The sequence below is a fragment of the Phyllostomus discolor genome, chromosome 9 (assembly GCF_004126475.2).
Source record: "Phyllostomus discolor isolate MPI-MPIP mPhyDis1 chromosome 9, mPhyDis1.pri.v3, whole genome shotgun sequence".
NCBI lineage: Eukaryota > Metazoa > Chordata > Mammalia > Chiroptera > Phyllostomidae > Phyllostomus > Phyllostomus discolor.
Window position 1 is genome coordinate 103360284 of NC_040911.2, and position 21549 is coordinate 103381832.

The window sequence follows — 21549 nt, forward strand, 5'->3', positions numbered from 1 at the left end:
GTTGTGCTTCGCTTTGGAGCACGGCCATTGCAAAAGGAAAAAAGAGAAAAGTTTCTAATTCATAATCACAGGAAAGATTTACAGAGAACCTTCTAGATGCCCAGTTCTAATTCTGGTGCTATGGGGGAAAAAATACACTGAGACATAAACCTTGACCTCAGTGGATTTATGGAATTCGTTTTTAGCCTGCTTGCAGGGATCAGAAAATGACACAGTGAAGGGCTAAATGGATGGAAAGATGTATCAGCCCAGCCACTGCTCACGGCAGCCAGAAGCTCTTCCAGCACCCCGAAACCACAGGGAGAGAGGGACGTACATTGGGTTGCGCCCCCCAGGAGGGGTGTGGGGCAGGGGCGACGGAAAGGGGGCAGAGGCAGGATTCATGTGGTCCTCTGCAGGGGGGAGGCTGCCCGGGGCCCAGTGCCCTGGGAGCTGGCTCCGAGGGTCAAGCTCCCGGCTGGTCCCCCTCCTGGCTGGCCCCCCGGTTTCCTGAGGGCGGGAGCCGAGCTGCGCCCAGTGGCTTGCGCTTCTAGCAGCTGGGCTCCGCGCTGCTGACGAGGGGAATTCACCACGGCGGGATGGGTGCCTGACAAAACAAAGCACGGCGGGGCCGGAATGTATGGGAAGTGCCCCAAACGTAAATGGGCTATAACCTCAAAGGTTATTTATGAGGGTTTGGGACTCAGGGCTCATTTCTCACAGAAAAATATGATAAACAGCGGCCTGCTTCCTGCCGCAGTCGGCCCACAGAACCAATTCATCACCTAATGTAAAGGGGATGTGTATTCACAATTACAGAGGAAGCAGGGGACACAATGTCATTACAAAGGAGCCACATTTAATGAGGTCACGATTCCCGAGCACGGCTGGGGGCCGTTGCAAGGACCTCTCGGGCTCTCTCCGTGGGTGGGGTGGGGGTGGCAGGGGTGGGGTGGGGTGGGGGCCCTGCATTCCATGCTGATTCAGGAAGAGGGAATAAAGGAGAAAACTGATACAGTCCAGGAAAGTTTTTTTTTTGGGGGGGGGTCCTAGGCAATGAGAAAGGGCTTCCAACGTGTCAGGTAGGAGCCGCAGGTCGTGGGGGGAAGCCGCTTCCCTCCTGGGCTGTCCCTGGCTCCCGACGGGGAGAGACCCACGGGCAGCCCACGCTGGCTGGAGCGGGAGAGGGGACTGGCACGTGGCTCGGTTCTGTGCCGGTCCCTGTCAGTCTGGTTCTTCCTGTGCCCTGACAATGTGGCGAAAATGGCCACCGGCCACTCGGGTCATATCTGACCAGCTCGGCCACTTCCGCGAGTGGGTGGCAGGCCAGAGCCAGGCTGGACCCCGTGGCTACAAGGAAAACCAGTCATGTCCATCCCGTATTGAAAGTGGGGATGCTTTCGCTCTGCATGACTCCTGCACGACTCCTGCACGCTCGTGGCTGTTCTGCACGATGCCGCAGGGAGGCATTGCTGGCGTCGGGGCTCCGTTATCGCCGCGCTGCCAGCTCAGGGGCTTGAACAAAGTGCAGGCAAAAGGTCACGCAGCTAATCACCGCGAGGTCTGCCGGCTCCCAACCCCGGTCTTCCTCCCGGACAGTGCGGGGTGTCCCCACGGGTCCGTGTCTGGCCGAGCCTGGCACCGGGCCCAGCACAGAACAATGCTTCATAAGTGTTTCCTGACCGAGCCAAAGAATAATGTCTTTTTCTCTGATTTCACTAAGTAGCTTCTTCCAAACAGGATGTTTTCGGGCTTTGAGGACTTTCTTACTTTTTGGTCCTGCAGGAGACCTAGTCTTTTACGCTGCTGTGCATGGCTGCCTTGAAGGAAAACGGGGCACTAGTGGAATCTCACAGCAGGCTGTGGGGTGCACGGGGGGCTGCTGTTTAAATGTCTTTCTCCAGGGGGTCAGTGAGAAAGGGCAGGGCAGGGGCAGACGAGCTTGGCAATGCAACGCTTAGGGCGGGGGGCCAGCACACACCTGCAAAGGGGCAAGTGTGAGGGTCCAGTCATTCATTCCTTACGTTATGGACAGTAAGAGGCCCGGGATGGGTCTCACGGGTTGGTGACAACGGCGCCACAGAGACACTAACTGTAAACATGTCGCTTGGTGACACAGAGTGATTGGAACTGTTGCCTGCATCTTCCCACCTTGCAGAAACAAGCGGAAGGCAGCTCAGAGCAGTTTAGGAGTGTTCTGTGGAGAAGCCGGTCTTCTTTTCCTCATGCCTCTGCCTGGAAGGCACCATTGTTTGAGCCTGTGGATTCATAAAAGATAAGAATCCAACCCAAGGCGGTCTGGGCAAAGCAGTGTGTTGCTCTGTTGGGTTACGAAGCTTGAAATGCCCTGAGATGAAGGGTCCCGTGCAATAAATGCCCACTGCATTCTCTGACACCCAGTAGCCCCCCGGACCCCCCTCCCCTCAGGCAGCATGTACCTTCTCCACGACGCATCCTCTAAACACGTACTTAAAATTCAGTATGTATTTAAATGTACTTAGTTCTGATCAGCCCAGCAGCCCTTCTGAGAGAGGAAAACTTGCCAGATATTCTCCCAGCTTTTAAACGCCAAGGGGGAAAAAAAAAACCAACTCTCAGAATTACCAGGCTGAACTTTGATGCGACTCTCAGAAAGTTACTGCTTAATTCTACATCTCTTATGCAAACTGGGTGGCCCATGATTTCATTTCAACTTATTAAGTCAATTACCTGAAAAATAGACACCAAATTACAATGTATACTGTTTTTTTCCCACTCTATAGAGAATCAAAATGTCACAGGTAGGTGGGATACAACAATTTAAAAAGTTTTTTGCTTATGAATGATACATAATTTCAAATGACTCACAGCACTTGTTGAAACAAAGTATCCAACTTGGCTGACTCACAATAACACTGACAAGGGAGTTTCAAATAGAGTTTCCATAATGACAAAAATGGCCCCAATGTATGTATTTAACGCAGAGAGCTGTCTTGACCATCACCAATCACGGACGATCGGGCTATCAATCACGGAAACAAGCACGGCGTCCCAAAATAAATCACTCAGTTACCTAACCCCGTCTGGAAGCCGCACACCGGAACTACTTTCATAACTTTGACAGAATGCTACAGGGTACATTTAAACATCTTTTTAAATGCAGTTCTATTGTCAAGCTCTAATGAAAAAGTGGGACTCTTTATTCCCCTGTAATTTTGAAAATGGCCTCATTTATTCTCCAAGTACATTCAAGGCATTCGGGATAATTTAAGAATACTGTATTTCTTAAGAATGTCAATGTCTCAGGATGAAAACGCCGGGGTTATTTGTCCTTTGGCGGCGAGGATCACACAATGGATGCTTCACTTCGGTGCCTTTTCAATGAGAGGGTTTCAGAGCAGAAGAGAGGAGCCCTAAACAATTAGGAGTGATTCACACTCGGTAATGTATCAAACCTTTGTGAGAAGTCAGCTCCCCTCCGGTTCAGGTCCCTGTTCCAGGATGGAAGATGGAGGGTCCCCTTCAGCAGCCCGGCTTCCAAGGGGCAAACTTCGGAGACGGACTGAGGGCTCTTCGCGTGGTTCCTCACGTGCGGGAGAGCAGAGAGAGAGGAATGGCTCTACGCAGGGAAGGGTGACGGGCCAGCTCTTATTCCCGCGCTGTGTTCAAACCATGCACGTGTGGGCTGTCCTCCTGGGAGGGAGACAGACAGGGGGAGGAACACCCACCCGAGAGAGAAACATCGATCGGTTGCCTCTCGCCCGTGCCGCCACCTGGGACTGAACCCGCGACCCAGCCAGGTGCCCAGACTGGGAATCGAACTGGTGACCTTTCGCTTTGCAGGGCAATGCCCGACCTGCTGAGCCACACCGGTCAGGGTTCCCTTCCCCTTCTGAGCCCCAGCTTTGCCATCTGTAAGGCGGGCTGCGCACAGGGGGAGCTGGAGGAGACCCCCAGTTGGGATGATGGCAAGGAGCCTTCTGCCCTCGGGCCCCCCCATGCCCTCTGGACTTGCACACTCAGCTCTCAGTTGCCGGGTTGGTGGGGTGGGGATGGGGAGCATTTCTTTAAAGCAAACATGTAAGTTTTACTTTTTAAAATATCCATACAAAAGAAATCGCAGGTTTTTCCATTGCATTGCAATGGAAATTGCATTGCAAAAATGCAAATGCATTTTAAATACAGAGTATCCAATTTTAAGAGACTATTGAATACCTCCTCGGGGCCCATGTAACCCATGGGAACAATTTGCAAATATCCCCCCGATTTTTCTACAGGAAACGAAAGGGGAGGAACGGCCTCACTTCGACCTTGCTCTCGTACTGGTTTTCGCTATTTTAACTACCGATGGCCCGAGGGTACAGGGCAGTCATAAATAAACTCAAACTCTCGTGGTTGACCTTTCCGATTCTTTCATTTATGTGTTTGATTTCTTTTTTGAGCCTGTAAACCATGAAAAAAGCGTGCTCAGATGGTGGGGGGGGGGGCGATTCCGAGAGTGGGGGTGTCGAGTCCGTGCTGATGGGGAGAAGGGGTCGGTGGTCCAGCCCACCGTCAGCCCACCTGGAGAAAGGGCGACACTTAAACCCACTGGAAACATTTCCAGTGGCACCAGGGGCGTGTCCGTGGTGTCACGATGCCTTTCAGTGACACGAAGGGCTCCACTCTCCCCGTGGTGACCGTGGATCCTGGCGTCTCTTCGCCACCTGCTCCGCCAGCGCTCCTCCCGGCACTGCCCTTGGCGATGCTTTCCGAGAGCGCCCAGGCGCTGCGGCCCGGCTCGGGCCCCACCTGCCCCCACCGAGCCCTTCTCCCGGGACTGTGTGTCGGCTGCCCTGTGGTGTCACCCAATGGGCGAGCCTTCCCCGGACTTGGGGCCCAAAGAAGAAGAAAAAAAAACCCCAAAATGACCATGTCTTTAGCCTATCTTCATTCCTCCCACTAATGCCTTCAACAGCAGTGACTGAGTCTGGTCTCACATGTATCCTCTATCACCAGACTCGGTCGGCGACAGGCCCGAGATTTGTATTTCAAGTGCGAGCCGAGAGGGCGAGAGTTCTGGGTCCCAGCCGCAGCGATGCATTCTGGGAGACCGCGGAGGCCAGGCATGTATCGGGAGGAGGTCAGCGGGTCGCAGGGCCCGTGAGAAGCCTGGAGTGTGCGCGGGACGTGCCAGAGAGCAGAGAGCTACGGCAGCAAGGGTACACGGCAGGGGGGTCTGGCTGCGCCCCCCGGGCGCACCTGCGGTCTGTGCCCCAGCAGTGCCACCCCCGGGCTGCCCCCTCCGCCGCCACCCTGGGTGATAAGCTGTGCGTGCACCTGTTTTAGGGCCTCTCCATGAAGTTCAAGATCGTGGAGAGGAATGTGCCATTGGCCGAGCCCAGCCGTGTGTCCACGCCCCGGCTGCTGGGACGTGGGGAAGGGGTGCTTCTGCCTCCCAGCCTGGGCTCTCTTCTGGGGGGCGGGAGCCTCACAACGGAGACTTTCACCAAGATGTGAAGGGTGTTATCAGAAAGGAGAGAGCAGGGGGAGGAAGAGGAGGAAGCGGGGGAGAGGAAGACATTTAGATTTTGTTAACCATTAGTGTTTAAAGCAGGTTGAACAAACTCTTCAAAAACATAAGAGCCTTTTCTAAACACATTTAAAGAGACTTTTCTAAGTGCATTTATCTAAAAGAAAATCTAAATAGTTCTTGCGAGCAGACACGACTCCGGTTACTGTACAATCAAAGCGAAGAAACCCCACCTCAGCCACGCAAAGCTCTAGAAACTTGCAGTGTTTAATAAAGACAAAGTGTAAGGAATGCAGAGTTCTTTATCTCAGGGCTAATAAGGAGAGAAGTGTTTTAGAATCCAAAGTAGAAAATTAGTTATTAACTAGAGAGTTATTAATGAGGCCCCTGTGGCCGAGAGTGATGAACTGTATAATAAGTTTGCTTGCATTTCGGCGGAATGCGGTGTCTCTACCTGGTGGCGTTCTGAGCTCACAATCAGCTCCGACTGCTCCCCAGGCTCCCTTGAGTATGGGGGGGCGGTGTGCACCTAATGAGTCATTATGTTTTCCTGCACGAAGTCAGAAGTTCTCTCCCCAGAACAGACAGGATTTGTTCATTATGATAATGACGGTGGTCAGAGCCACGCACCGAGGCCCGAAGTTCCCCTCTTTAATATCCTCCACTTTCTCCCAGGCTTCATGAATTAGTTATTTTAATGTTCCCAAACAGTCCGGCTGACTCGAGGCCCCTGCACCCTCCTCCAGCGGTAATTGCCCTTTCCTGTAAAAAAAAAATTGGGCCTGGCACTACTTACGCCGTACCCACTTTGTGAAGCGCGCGCTGGAAACAGAAAAGGCTATTATGACAAAGTAACACACTGGAAAAAAGAAATGCCACCAATTCACCCTTATTAAGTTTTTTCTGGAAGTGGGTACATTCAAATTCCTGCTGAGTAATTTATTCGTAATTTCCTAGAACTGACAGGAACAGATACTCCACAAACGGGAGCTGCTGTTTATCTCGCCCATAAAATATATATATATTTTTTCGTGAATTCCTAATCACACGCAGGACTCTCGAGGCGCCTGAGGTGGCGTTTAATTGGTAAAGAGTGGGACAAGTCGTCAGTTCCGTGAATGGTTTTACTTTACGTCCCACGAAAGAGAATTAGGTGGTCGCCAGCGAAGGGCTTCTGTGCCCCCCATGGTGACAAGTGCGTAAGCTGTCTGTCCGCCTTTCACAAAAGGTTCAGGGAGCCGGCGTCACGGCAGCCACACGCCAAGAGGAGCGATGTCGTCCTGAAGAACCTGAGCCGTTCCACCCCGAGGGGGGGGCTCCGATCGTGCAGACGCAGTGCCTCGTCTCAGCGCTTAGTCCGAGCGGCGGGGTCTCGCTCCAGCCAAAGGGTGGGCCCGGGCGGTCCAGGAGCCGCATGTGGCTCGGCCGGCCGGCTGGGCTGCCTCGGTGAAGGGCTTCCCGTGGACATTTGCGAAAGTGTCATATCTCTCAGACGCTTTTAAAACACCCTGTTTTTGTCCTTTTAAGCAACAACAACCACAAAGGAAAGAAAAGAACAAGACAGAAATCCACTCGTGAAGACAAATGACAGAGATTCACGCCAGCTTAGTGTCTCGCAGGTTGGAGTGCAGGTCAGGGTTTTGGGTATTGGTTTTGGGTTTTGGCAGGAGCGGGTAGCTGACAACAAAGAGGTCCGTGTCAGCCGGGAGCATCCGCTGCACCAACATTCCTCGAAGGCGACTTGTCCACGCACGTCCGGAGCCTTCGCGGTAGGGCTGCCCCAGCAAATTCACTTTTCGGGGCACGTGTTCAAGAGGCCACGGAGAACCGGTCAAGGCTGCCGTTACGGGAGTGGGGCACTGCGAGGGGCCGGCCGTCGGAGCACGGGGGGATGCGGGGAGAGGGCCGCGCCGTCGCCGAGGACGGGGGACGCGCCGGTCACTACCACGCCGAGAGGCCGCCGCAGACCCAGCCGGCTGGCCGTGAGCGGGAGGTCAGAAAAGGACACGTTTCACCGAGGAAGGAAAACACCGGACCCCTCAGATACCGTTGGCGGGGGAGTAAAACGGGCCAGCCGCTGTGGGACAGAGGTCGGCGGCTCTTCGAAACATCGGGCAAAGGACCATCGTCCAGCCCAATAGCTTTACCCATGGGTCTGTCCCGAAGAAGCGGACACAGGGACGCGGCCACGAAGACGCGCATGTTCGCGGCAGCACTATTCACAGTCATCACCAGGTGGGAATGACCCGGATGGCCGCCAGCTGACGGAGGCACGAACCACTGCGGCGGGATATCATCCGGCCACGAAAAGGAGCAGAGTTCGGACACACACGCCACCACGTGGCCGAACCACAAATGCATCACCACGCTGAGTGGGAGAGGCAGGGTGCAAAGGGTCCCCTACCATCCGATGCTGTTTGTGTGAACTCCCCGGAACAGGGGCATCCGCAGGGACAGGGGCAGACCAGTGGTCGTCGGAGGCTGGGGGGAGCCGGGACGGGGCAGGGACTGCCGAAAGGACCCAGGGTGTCCTTGTGCTGGAGGGGGACGCCCTGGAACGAGACCAGGGTGCATTGTGGGTGTGCTAAACGCCACTGCGTCTCTCGCCTTGCGATGGTTAGTGGTTACACTCTGTTACGTGAATGTTTCCTCAGCACTGATGGAGAAGAACAGCTTATGAGACGAGAGGAAATGTTCACCATTTACTTCGTGGAAAAAATGTAAAAACAGACAAGGACGTGGTGGCTGTAAGAATCCACTGTTGTACTTGCTGAAAATGACATGGATCTTATGATAATTAATACACAAAAGTGCCCGTGGTGATGGCTCCCGGGGAGGCCGATCTTGTGGCGAGGGGTGGCTTAACTCTTTTCTTATCTGTGTCTCCAAATGTCTCATAACTGGCAGGTATTAAGAGAGTGTGTGTTAGTAAAAAAAAATGCACAGGCCGTCTGGGATTGCACAGACGATAAATGCACAAGGAAGACAGGAGTGAAAAGTCACGATCGGGCCCCAGGACTCCCGGCCCCCCCGAGGAACCCCACCATCACCTGGGCGCACCTCTCACGCGGGCTCGTGCGCATTATGGGGCAAATTACGGCCCATGAAACAGGATCTCAAGGCGAAAAGCCGAAGATACCGGGCCGAGCAAACAAGTGTGGCTCTCCCAAGCGCTGGCTACACGTCTGTGTGAAGACTTAAACCTCTCCTTGAGATAATATGGAGGCAATTACGGAACACAATTACGTTTCGTGACTTCTGAATGCACTCAGAGGAAACAGGCGCCCGAGAAATAGCGTGTTACAAAAATAAAACCACACGCTGCATTCAAATACGCCTTTAATAAAATATAATTTACTCCAAATCATTAATAAGGGCTCGTTCTTTTATTCACAGAGTCTATACAAACGTGATCCATTTAGTGAGGATGAAATCCAGGTATGTTTTATTTTTTATTGGGCATGTTCCCACTCCTGCTTCTGATGGCTGTGAGAAGAAAACCACTCAAATGAAAAAAAAAAATCTGTATTTCTCTGTCTTCACAAAACTTGCTAAAAATGCAAACTTACAAAACAGGGAAATCACGTGATCCCCAGTGGCATTACTAAGGGACAGAATTATTATTATTATTATTTTAATAAAGGAATATAGAGATTTAAAAAAAAGATTTTGTTTATTTATTTTTAGAGAGGGAAGGGAGGGAGAAAGAGAGAGAGAGAGAAACATCAATGTGTGGTTGCTGGGGGCCGTGGCCTGCAACCCAGGCATGTGCCCTGACTGGGAATCGAACCTGCGACACTTTGGTTTGCAGCCCGTGCTCAATCCACTGAGCCACGCCAGCCAGGGCCCTAAGAGACAGAATTATTGAGAGAAAGAGATCTTCCAATGTGTTCTGTTGAAAAACCTCTCGGTGTTTCTCCTTGTGCAGACTGACCGCAGCTCCTTCAGGCTCTGTCTGTATTTACAATTCAGCTCCACCTCTAGCTGTTACCACCGGTTATCATGGAGGGTCCCCGGCACTCCCGTCCGCCCTCCTGTTCCATCAGCGGAGCTGCAAGTGGCTCCTTCCCTGAGGATTTGAGGACCACCAACCGTGTTCCCGGTGGCAGGGGGAGGTGGGGTCTTGCTCGGTGCTACTGGCCCACCCTCAGAGGTCAGAGGGGTCCCCTGCCTGGAATTGCTCACTCGGTGCCTGCTAAATATTCGCCTCAGGAGGAGGAGCCTGGAAGGATCTGGAAAGGCAGGTTGGAGCCTCTCCCACCGGCAAGTGCTGCTCACACAGACGTGGGCCCTGCATAAGGGCAGGCGGACACGAGCGAACACCAGCCGGACATCCACCAAATTCTGGGTGCTGCCCTGAGTGCTTGACCTGCACCCTGTGGTTCGCCCCTGGGAGCAGCTCACCCACCCAGGGACTCCCATTGTCCCCGCGCCGTGGGTGAGAACCTTGAGATGCAGGGGTGCAAACAGCTTGCCTGAGGGTCCTACACAGTGGAACCCCGAGACTGCACCTGCTCACCACGGGGGAGGTGGGAGGGTGAGGGGACCAGGGACAGGGTCTTGGGGACCTCCTCCATTGGGGGGACGGTGAAAGGAGGGGGGACAATGAAAGGAGGAGGGACAGCATTGGGAGCACAGAGGGGCTTCCTGAGTGTCCAGTACACACAGAAGATGCTTCTGGAAGGCGTGGCCCACAGGGGTCAAGGGCTAAAGAGAGGTGTGGGGTCAGGCGGAGTGGGACGGGCACCCACACCTGCTGGTCGCTGAGTCACCGCGCCGGGTGGCTTTCTCTTCCCTGCTGGTGACGCTGTTGTTTCCGTTCAAGGTAGTTTCATAAAGCCCCTGCTGCACACACATCAGTTTAGGGGAAATAGGTGAATCCACGGCGGGAAAAGTGCCAGATGAATAAGGGCCCAGACGGTGGCGCACCGGGGCGCGGCAGAGCCGCGAAGCGGAGGGCATCGGCGAGAGGAGACCAGACATTATCGCCCTTAGTTAAAGCCGTTTAACGCTTAATGTTTTAAGAAAATGTGCCGTTCACCGCCTCATCTGCAAGGCTGGAAGCTGGTGAGGCGGTGCCACCTCTCAGCCGAAACCAAGAACCTTCCCAGAGAGGAGGGGGCTGAGTCCCCGGCAGGGTCTCCAGGCTGGTGGTGGCAGTGGCTGGGGTCTGGCGAAGCCGCCCAGCACGGCCGGGGCATGCGGACCTGCAGCTGTGCCCCGAGCAGCTTCCATGTTAGGAAGGAAGGGAGGGAGGGAGGGAGGGAGGGAGGAAGGAAGAAAGGAAGAGAGGAAGGGAGGGAGGCAGTGGGGGAGGGAAGAAGGAAGGGAGGAAGGAAGGAGGGAGGAAGGAAGAAAGGAAGAGAGGAAGGGAGGGAGGCAGTGGGGGAGGGAAGAAGGAAGGGAGGAAGGAAGGAGGGAGGAAGGGAGGGAGGCAGTGGGGGAGGGAAGAAGGAAGGGAGGAAGGAAGGAGGGAGGAAGGGAGGGAGGCAGTGGGGGAGGGAAGAAGGAAGGAAAGAAGGAAGGAAGGAAGGAAGGAAGCAGGGAAGGAAGGAAGGAAGCAGGGAAGAAGGAAGGAAGAAAAAAAGAAAAGAAAGAAGAGAAAGAAAGAGCTACCCTCCTTCTGTTCTTCAATGCCCCTTTCACGGCCATACGCGCTCCCTCTCACGCTGTACTTGTCAGGCGCTCCAGAAGAGCGCGGAGACGTCCCTGCTGTGACGGCGGAGGAGCAGAGTCCGGCAGCCGGCGGAGTCTTCCGTGGTCCTGTCTTCGATGCAAAACGTTCCTGTGTCCCTCGGTAGCATCCGCAGCTTTTTTTGCTGGTTGTGACATTGACTCCAGTTACTGCGACACGAACAGGACAAAAGCCAGCTTCTTGTTAGACTTTTGGCCTCCCCTTGGACTCCGGCGTGGGCTGACCGATGGTCCCCAGGGAGCTCTAGAAAACCGAGTAGCGCTTGCCGCGCAGGGGTGAAGAGGCGGTACCTTCCAGAACCCCTTTCCTTCCACTCGAACATCGGTGGGGGGCACAGTGAGCGGGACCTGTCGTAGACAGGGGCTGAAAATAAAATCCCACCGTGAGGGGAGAGCCCGGGCCTGCCTTAGAACGTTAAGTTTTGTTCACGAAAGGGGTAAATCACCTTATTCTCTCACTCCAAGTCCAAATTTCGTCCACGGAAGTATTAGTTACTGCAATAAGAGAACCCTAGTTGTGCCCTCGAAACCTATATAATTGTATTAACCAGTGTCACCCCAATAAATTTAAAAAAAAAATTAAAAAAGGCACTCGATACCCATGTTTTCTGGATCTCCAGCAGCTGTCGGCTGTGCCGGGCAGCTGTCTGGTCTCAGAGGAGACAGAGTGGGACGCTTCTGGGGCAGAATGAGTGCATCGTGGCACTTAAACGTGAATCGCTTGGTGCACAAGATTCCTTCCCCACCGCCGCTTCACTCTGCGGCTCGGAAACACACTGGGCCGCTCAGAAGTGCTGAAGTTCAAGATAAAGAGATTCCAGCGCCCCATGAGGGATCGGTGTGGCGCACCCAACCCAAACCCTCTGTCTGAACCAGGATCGAGCTAAACATCCATTGACCTAAACATGAAAAAGGAAACTCAAAAGACACAAGCGTTGATTTTCTTTTTGGTCTTCTCCTTTAGACGGTTTTTAAGACATCCATATACAGCTACAGAAACTGCTTTCAGAATAAGACCCTTAATTGCTGGTGCCGTGCAAATGGATGGGAGACGAATTTCAAGTGGCATAAAAAAAATGCGGTTTTACGGCACTTCCTCCAAAGTGCTTGTGAAATTAAATTCAAATAATGTGAGCGTGTGTCAGTCAGAAGGCTTAGAAGCCTTCTAATAAAATTCATAAAGTTATTTAGGAGGCTTTATATAGAACAAGACAGGCATCAGATGAAAATACAAAAAATATGTGCTTGTCTAAAGCCTTGAAATAAGGAATGAAAGCAAGAATGTCTACGAGGAGAAGGAACTGGTGTTTTCATCATTTTAATGTCTGTTAGGAGGCTAGCCAGATAATAATAATACTAAAAAAACATGGGCTGGTAGATTTTTGCTACTAATTTAGAGCGGTGAGTTTCAGAAGGCAGCTGTGCCCACCACTCACCACCAACACGGCAGAAAGGTGACTTTTGGATCATGTGACAAGGTGTGTAACTTGATGTGACTTACTGAGGCGCAATCAAAATGTTAAGGTTGCATCCATTTCTTTATAACTACTTTAAAATGAACAACCAAATAAATACAAGTGTCACAGGAATCGAATTGTATTATTGCCCTGTTATTACTAGGTTTAGTGTGGCTGTGGCAGAATGTTTTGAAAATGGAAGGCACCGATGGAGAAAAACAGTTCACTCTATCAGGGGTTAGCAAACAGTGGCCTCTAAGCAAATCTGGCCCGAGGCTTGTTTTTGTCAATAAAGTTTTATTGCAACCCAGCCACATCTATTTGTTTGCAAGGTATCTCTGGAAGCATTTGTGCCGCAGCTGTAGAGTCTAGTGGCTGTGGCTAAGACTTTTCTGGTCTGCAAAGTCTAAAGTTTTTCCTCTCTGGCCCTTCACGTAAAGTTTGTTGACCCCTGGTATACAGAGTCCTTAAGAATCCCGACCTTCTCTCTATACGTTAAGATCCACTGATGATAGTAAACTGGCAGACTAATTAATTTTGCTTCTCGTTGCTTTTCTACACTCGAAACAAACTATGAGGTTTAGAACTTGTGGCTGATCAGTGCTCAAGAGCAAATAAGCAAAATTGCTCACCAGAACTAAATACCCCGCAAGTCACTTTCATAAAAGTAAATGAGGCAGAGAACAAATAGGGCTTACCACGGATAACAGAAATAATAAGATACTAATTCAGAGCTGAGGACTACCAGGAGGCCACGAAGATAACATTACTTACTTACAGGAAGTGATTAACCTCCCTCGGAATTTTTCACCCTCTTCTCCGAAATAATCACTTCTCATCAAAGGCATCATGACAATGTTAATTTAAATAAAGCTTGAAAAGTTCTGTGCTGAGTGGGAGATGAGCTTTTATTCTCTTGCTTTTTTTTTTTCCTTGTAAAAAAAACTCATGATAAAGAGCTAAAATTTTAATTCTCTACGTGCATAGTGGCGGCTTCTGAACTTGCGGTACAATTGCAAATAAGTATGTAATAAATGTTCTCTGAAATATAAGATCTTGGGTGTAGAGGTTAAGATGAGAGTAATTTCCATGATCAAAACATAATTTTTCAGAAAGATGAAATGAATGGCTTGGAGCATCAGTAGGTGGGTAGAAGGCTCTGGAAGGGGCCGTTGTCCTGGTCAAGAGGACCACCAGGGGGCGCCTCACTTCCAAGCTTTTTCCCAGGGGTTGTTCTAGTCTCTTAAGATTTCTTGATTCAGGATCCAACTCAGAATCCTTCGAGCGCCAGCCTGAGAGCCTGAAACCGGTCAGCCAGCGCTGGGGCTCTCCGTTCCTTCTCAAGCCTGACCCTCCAGTGCCCCGACGGACCCTTGGAGGAGCGTGAGACCGTTCTGTCCCCAAGATCTGGGATCCGGTATTTCCATCCACGGAGCCTTCGACCTGCACAGACTGTAAGAACCTCGAGTCCAGTGGAGCCCAGGCCTTTGTCACGGGATTGCCCGTGAGACTGTTCCACGAGAAACTGTTTGTGGAGACAGGAGAACGGCTGGTGGAGTGCGGGGAACCTGGACCAGCTTCGCTGCACACGTACTACTACACGTGGCCTTGAGCTTGAGCGAGTGACCTGACCTCCCCGGGCCTCCGTCTTCCTGTTCGAGGCTTTGCAGGGCTGTCTGACGCGGAGACAAGACGGCGCCTGTTCGCTGTCGGCCCCTGGCGGGCACCTCGCACCTCCTACCGCACTGCCGGGCTCCCTGGGGTGGAAACCAACCCCCCCCCCCCAGGTCTTACACCGGGGCTGTTGCATTTCTCCTGCATTTCGGTCCATCTTTCACCTGTGAACACCTTTCCGGGCCTTGCTGACTCAATTCTTAGGGGTGCTTGCTCTGATCTCAGTGCTGCAGACCCTGGGGAGCTGGGGCCACGGTCGTCCACCTTTCTCCTTCTGTGCCCACCGCTGCTCTCGTGTGCCACACAAACAGGCTGGAGACCAGCTTGGTCCCCGGCGGTAAACGCGTTTCTCTCCTCCCACCTTGGACAGTGGGCTTTGGGGCGCTCCCTGAGCCATGTGGGCTGCCGGGCAGTAGATGCAGCTTTCATTTCGAAAGCTCTGTAGTTACTTCCATCACGAAACTTGCAAAAAGAAAAAAAAAAAATCCCCAGGGCTCAGCCCAGAGGGATCCGAGGGGAGCTGCAGCGGACCACGGCAGTTTCAGCGGCAGACGCAGCTTGGACAGCTGCCGGCGCAGTGCGACGGAGGGCTGACCCTCCCAGCTCAGGCGGAACGCCGGCCTCCGGGTTTCACGGGTGTGCCGAGGAGATGGGGCCTCTGGGCCCCTGTCTTGGAGAGGCGTTATCTCTACCGCCCAGGAAACTCCAAGCCTATTAGCCAGTCTCTCATTTGTCCCTCCCTCTGGGTGTGGCCACCACCCGTTTGCATCCTGTCTGTACGGGATTTTCACTCCGGATAGCTCGTCTAAAGGGAATCATAGGCTACGTGACATTTTAGGGTCTGGCTTCTCAGCCCCGCGTGTTTGTGAGGTCTGCGGATGATGGTATTCTACTGCATGCGTCTGCCCCAGCTGGTTCACCCACTCGTCCTCGGGCACCTTTTGGCTGCTGTGTCCTTGCTGACAGGAACATTCACGTACACATTTCGGTTCCAATTCTTTTGGGCCTGTACCCAGGAGTGGGATTGCCCACTCAGAAGCCGGTTGTCATTGGGCTGTTGTATGCTGAGACTTCTGTGTGTCTCTTGGAGGGTAGACTCTTATCGGGTACGTGATGTGCAAATAACCTCCCGGCCTTCTGGGGGTTGTCTTTCCACTTTCTTTGCAATGTCCTAATTATGTTTTTCGCTGTTTAAAAAGTCAGGTTGGTGGAGGTATAGTTTCCGCACAATAAAATCCATGCCATGATGTTTAACAAAAATGTTGTGTCGGCACCGCCACCATCGAGACATCACCTCAGCACGTTTCTCTTGTGCCTTTTCACAGGCAGTTCCCTCCCGGTGCTACCTGCTTGTGACGTTTGTCATTCTGAGACACACTTTCGTTCTCCCACGGGTCCCCGTGGGGCGGCTCACACGCAGTGCGGGTTGTGCTCAGTGTCGACATGGTCTTATTTTTCCTTGACGCTTTCCTCGCACCCGGCTTCCAGGGAGACGCTGTTCGGGCTGAGACATCTGGGGGGGTGAGCCAGCAGGCAGTGTCTGACTCGGCTTCCCTCCCGACGGTCCACCCGCTAGGACTGCCGAGGGGAGTCCCCAGCTGAGATTCAGTCAGTGCACCTGGTCACTGCACGTGCGACCCGTAACGATGCAAGACGTAGGCAGAAAGAGTTCTTGTCCGGGGTCTCCAAGGACCAAAAAAAGTTATTATTATTATTTTTAAAGATTTTATTTATTTATTTTCAGAGAGGGAAGGGAGGGAGAAAGAGAGAGAGAAACATGAATGTGCAGTTGCTGGGGGCTGTGGCCTGCAACCCAGGCACGTGCCCTGACTGGGAATCGAACCTGCGACACTTTGGTTTGCAGCCCGCGCTCAATCCACTGAGCTACGCCAGCCAGGGCTGGAAAATTATTTTTAAAAAGAGACTGCAGTGTGCACACTCCCATGAACTTGCCTTAACCCCCCATGGATTTTTCTCTGGGACACCTTCCCTCCAGGCCGAAGGCGCAGATTCTCCTGCGGAGCTATCCAGTTCCTTGCTGAAATGGTCCCAGAGGTGTCCTGTGACACCTCTCCCCACGGAGGGGCTCCCGTCATGATGACACCCCTTGTGGGAAGTACGACGGGTAGGTCTAGAGCTCTGAAACGCAGCACGCCTGACCCAGATAAAACTGATATGGGGGGGGTTTCCAGAGCAGGCCGAAGGAAGAAGTTGGGGTGCTCACCTGGCTATCGGGGCACACAGCTGGGGAGAGGACAGGGAGAAGCCCCTCTGGATTCTGGGGTGAGAGGTCAGTGTTCCGTGGAGGCGAAAGAGGTGAGAGAAGTGAGGTTGTGGGACCCAAGCCAGGAGCTAAGTCTCTGAGGGTCTGAGACCCCAGGGCCGCAGGACACCGAGACCCTGCAGGCGGGCGTGGGTCTTCCGTCACTCACCACTTCACGTCCGTATCCTCTGCTTGCCTGTTTGCCACTCCCACCCGACTGTCACCTCTTTGTGGGCGGGACCAGCCTTTTTTGGTCTTGCTTCCCTACTGCCGCTGTGGTACCTGAACAGAGAGATCGGGCGGGTGGGCAGGTGACGCCACACCCCCGAACAGAGGCCCACGCGGCCCGCGCCCCCCACGGCTCGGTCGCGCCACCTGCCACACTCTCTCTCCGTGGCTCGCAAACACGCGATGCTCCGTTACGCCTCCCGTGGGCTCCTGCCATCTTCCCAAGCCTCCCTAACGCCCCCGCCCCCTCTCCAGACGCCCTGATGTGCGCGAGGTTCCCAGCGTTTCCGAGCGAGGCCGGGGGCTGTTTAGTGCGGAAGCCAAGGTGTTCGGGGTAACGGAGGAGACGTGGTTCCCAGACAAGCATGTGCAAGGTGGGACGCCGCTGTGAGACGCTGGGCCGGAGCAGAGTCAGGCTGTGCACCGACGCCTCCTGATTCATCTGCCCTCTCGCTGCGCCTTTTCTTCCACGGCTTCTCGCCCGATTCTTAGTGCGGATTAGACCGGAGTACTCGATCGACAGAGCATTTCCTGAGCGTGGTAACTGTGTTGTCGTCCTATTAGAGGATGTCCCTTTCCCTAGAAGAAGGACCTGAGGTGTTGAGGGGTAAAGGGATGTGACACAGGCAGTTTTATCTCAGATGGTTGGGACGGCGAGGGGAGACAGAACACATGGGCCACGACTCGGGCCGTCGGTGGGTTGTGGTGAGGAAAGGGACCAGAACACTCCGCACTGTTCTTGCGGCTTTGGTGCGGGCGCAAAATCACTTCCAAAAATAAAAATTAACAAAGGGTGGTCATTTCTAAGGTCATTAAACCCTTTTTCAGGCCACAGGCAGCCAGGACTCACCAGGTGGGGCCACACCTCCTCACCCACCTCCCTCTCCTTCCTCCTCCTCTTTCGCCACCTGAGTCCCCGCCCTCACCTCCTTCCCTTGTTACCTGGTCCCGAGGCCCCTGTGTTCGCTGTCCCATCCCCTGTCCTTCTTGGTGCTGTCCACTCTTCACGTCACCTCTGGTGGCATTCACCCAGCTGCTGTGGAGCGCCGCTGTGACGGGTCACATGGCAAGTTCCGTCGGTGGCAGTGCAGGGAGGGCAGGGGGCTGAGAGGTGCTTCGCATCTGAGCTCCAGAGGGACTGGGGCACACCATGAACTTGGAGAGCTCCCCTTCCTCACTGCCTGCTCGTGCCCCCCCGCGCATACTGGCCTTAGCTTTCGTCACCATGCAGACCCACGGCCCGTGGGGTGGGGGCACCGAGCCCTTCTCACAGAAACCCAGCGGGCCGTGCCCCAGCTGTCACCGTGTCCTCTTTGGAAGCTGCGCAACGTGGGGTGACGGCCGCAGGAAAGCCTTGCGTGGAGCGCGCCGTGGCAGACCCGCCGTGGGCACGTGGCCTGTAACCGCTAATCTAATTCTCTCCAGGGCCAGAGGCGGGCGGGCATCAGTCTCTGTCGCAGTCCACTGGGTGGCGGTCACAAAATGCCACGACTTGGGTGGCTTACAAACAGCCGCGCTGGACTCCTCTCAGGTCCGGGGGCTGGAAGTTTCCGCTCAGGGCACCAGCGTGGCCGTGTTCTGCTGAGAGCCCTGAGCGGCAGACGCCAGTGTGCCACTGTGCCCCCCCCACCCGGCGGAAGGGGACCAGGGAGCTCTCTGGGGCCTCGTTTACAAGGGCGCTAATCTTGACCCCTGTGACCTGATCCCAGCGAAGGCCCCTCCCCCCAACACCCTCACCCGGGGGCGGGTCTCAGCACGGGCATCTGTGGGGAAACAAGCATTCCGACCACAGCGCCCTCGGTCCCATTTTACGGAAAGGAGTCGTGGCAGAGAGACGTTAAGTGACTGGCCCCGTTTTCTAAGTGCCGGGCCAGGACGGCAGCCCAGGGGCCTCAGACTCCGTGCGACAGGAGCCGCTCACGGTCCCGCTCTCAGTCCGGCTCAGCGCGGGCAGGAGCGCATCGCTGAGGGCCCAGCCCCACGGCCCAGGGCTGTGCCGTGGGACACATGTGGCTCTGGGACCCTGGAAACGTGGTGGTTGGTGCAAACTGATATGGTTTTTTTTTTCATTAAAAAATTGTTCTGATTGTAGAGAGAGGAAAAGTGGGCGGAGAGAGAGTTCCATCTGGCCCTCGCTTCGCCCACCCACGCACGCACTCACTGGTCCCACCCATGCACACCCTCACTGGTCCTCGGTGCCCCGCCTCGTGGAGTCTCTAGGCCGCGCTGGGGGAAGAAGAGCTGTCCCCAGCTGCTCAGTAAATGCACAGACACTAACGGAAACTGGCAAGTGGGAAAAAAAAGGTTTTAAGTAGATTTAGGATTTTGTGTGGGGCTGTATTCATAACCATCCTGGGCCCCCAGTCAGGTAGAACTGATTTCTGCTTGGCTGCAGAAAGTGAAGGCACTTTTCTCAATTGGTAGCTGCTTGATACTTTTAATCAGCTTACTCTTTTCAAGTGTTGCTCTCATAGTAAATTGGAGCCATTTGGGGACCCAAAATATCCGTCTGGATTATTGGTTGTGGCTGCAAAAGGTGTTCTCCAGGAGCCCCTGGTCACTCTCCATGAGCTGTTGTTACCCGAGGTCACAGGAAGGCAGTGACCTGCCCCAGGTAGCCAGGCCAGCGCACCCAGCGGACAGCTACAGGCCACTTGGGAGCACCGGCACCTTGTCCCCGCACGGCTGATCCTCTGTGGAGGGTGGAGGGCGGAGGTTGGGGGTCAGTGGTCACAGCCAGTCCTTGCAGCTGACTTGCCCGGGTAAATCCCTCCCACCGATCTGCCAACAGCACCCAAGGCTCAACTACAAGAGGAGGGTGAGCTCAGCCCACATGAAGGATGCACCTGGAGTACCCACCTTGGGTGCTAGGGGAGGCTGTGCCACTGGTCCCTACAGGACACCTACTACACTAGGTCATGCCACCAAGACACGGAGTCAAGGCAGCTGTCCCTAATACACAGAAACAAACCCAGGGAGGCTGCCAAAACAAGGACACAAAGAGACACGGCCCAAATGAAAGAACAGATCAAAACTCCAGAAGAAGAACTAAATGAAATAGAGATAAGCAGTGTTTCAGTGCAGAGTTCACAACACGGGTTATAAGGATGCTCAAGGAACTCAGTGAGGACCCAGCAGCATAAAAAAGATCCAGGCAGAAATGAAGGATTCACTAATTGAAATAAAGAACAGTTTACAAGGGAACAACAGTAGAGTGGATGAAGCCGAGAATCAAATCAATGATTTGGAACAGAAGGAAGCAAAAAACAACCAATCAGAACAACAAAAAGTAAAAAGAATCCGTAAAAAAAAATGAGGGTAGTGTAAGCAGCCTCTGGGACGACTTCAAGAGGTCCAACATTTGTATGCTAGACGTGCCGGAAGGAGAAGAGGAAGAGCAAGAAACTGGAAATCTATTTGAAAAAATAATGAAAGAAAACTTCCCTAGTTTGGTGAAGAAAATAGACATGCAAGTCCAGGAAGCACAGAGTGTCCCCAAACAAGTTGTACCCAAAGAGGACCACATCAGGGCACATCATAATTAAAATGCCAAGGGTTAAAGGTAAAGAGAGAATCTTATAAGCAGCAAGAGAAAAGGGGACAGTTACCTACAAAGGACTTCTCATAAGACTGTCAGCTGATTTCTCAAAAGAAACTTTGCAGGCTAGAAGGGACTGGCAAGGAGTATTCAAAGTGATGAAAAGCAAGGACCTACATCCAAGATGACTCTAGCCACAAAACTATCATTTAGAATGGAAGGGCAGATAAAGTGCTCCCCAGAGAAGGTAAAACTAAAGGAAGTCATCATCACCGAGCCATTATTACATGAAATGTTAAAGGGACTCATTTAAGAAAAAGAAGATCAAACTATGAACATTAAAATGACAACAAATTCACAACTATCAACAACTGTATCTAAAAAATAAAAACAAAGCCAAACTGCAAACAACCAGAACAGGGACAGAACCATAGGTACGGGGATCACTTGGAGGGTTATCTGCTGGGAGGGGAGAAGCGGGGGGTAGAGGAAAAGGCACCGGGATTAAGAAGCGTAATTGGGAGGAACGAAATAGACAGGAGGAGGTCGAGAATAGCACAGGAAAGGTAGAAGCCAAGAAACTCACACGTGTGACCCACGGACACGAACTAAGGGGTTTGGGAGGGGGACTGCTGGACAGAAAGGGGTTAGAGGGCATGGGGTGGGCAAAAGGAAAAGATTGGGACAACTGTAGCAGCATAATCAATAAAATATACAAAAACATCCCTTTTCTTAAAAAAATATTGAACTTAAAAAAAAGTCTTTTGGAAAAAGGAAAATTGTGGGTTTGTATTAGTCACTGTTAGGAAAACTTGTGCAGGAAGTTACTCTCTGGTGAGTGGGCTTGGAGAGTGGCCGGTGTCCACGGGCCCCCGATACACGTTAGCGAGAGACCGGGCCCGAGGGAGACCGGTGCTGAGGGGCCGCGGGCCTCCCCCCTGCGGCTCTCACGGGAGCACGGTCGTGCTTAGCACAACGGCCGTGTGGAAAACCCGCTTCCTCCTCCCGGCCCTGTTTCTGCTAATGCAATACCGTAATGTGATTCCCTCCTGTTTATCCCCTTATTTTTTATCGTTACAATTTTAATTTGGGGTTGAAATGTGATTTGAGGACTGCCCGGGGCTCTCCAGAGGCGAGGGGCTGTCAGTCCTGCAGGACGGAACGATGGTGATCTTCACCTGGCGGCGGCCGGCGACCGCAGACGTGCCGCGCCCTGTGGCCGGGG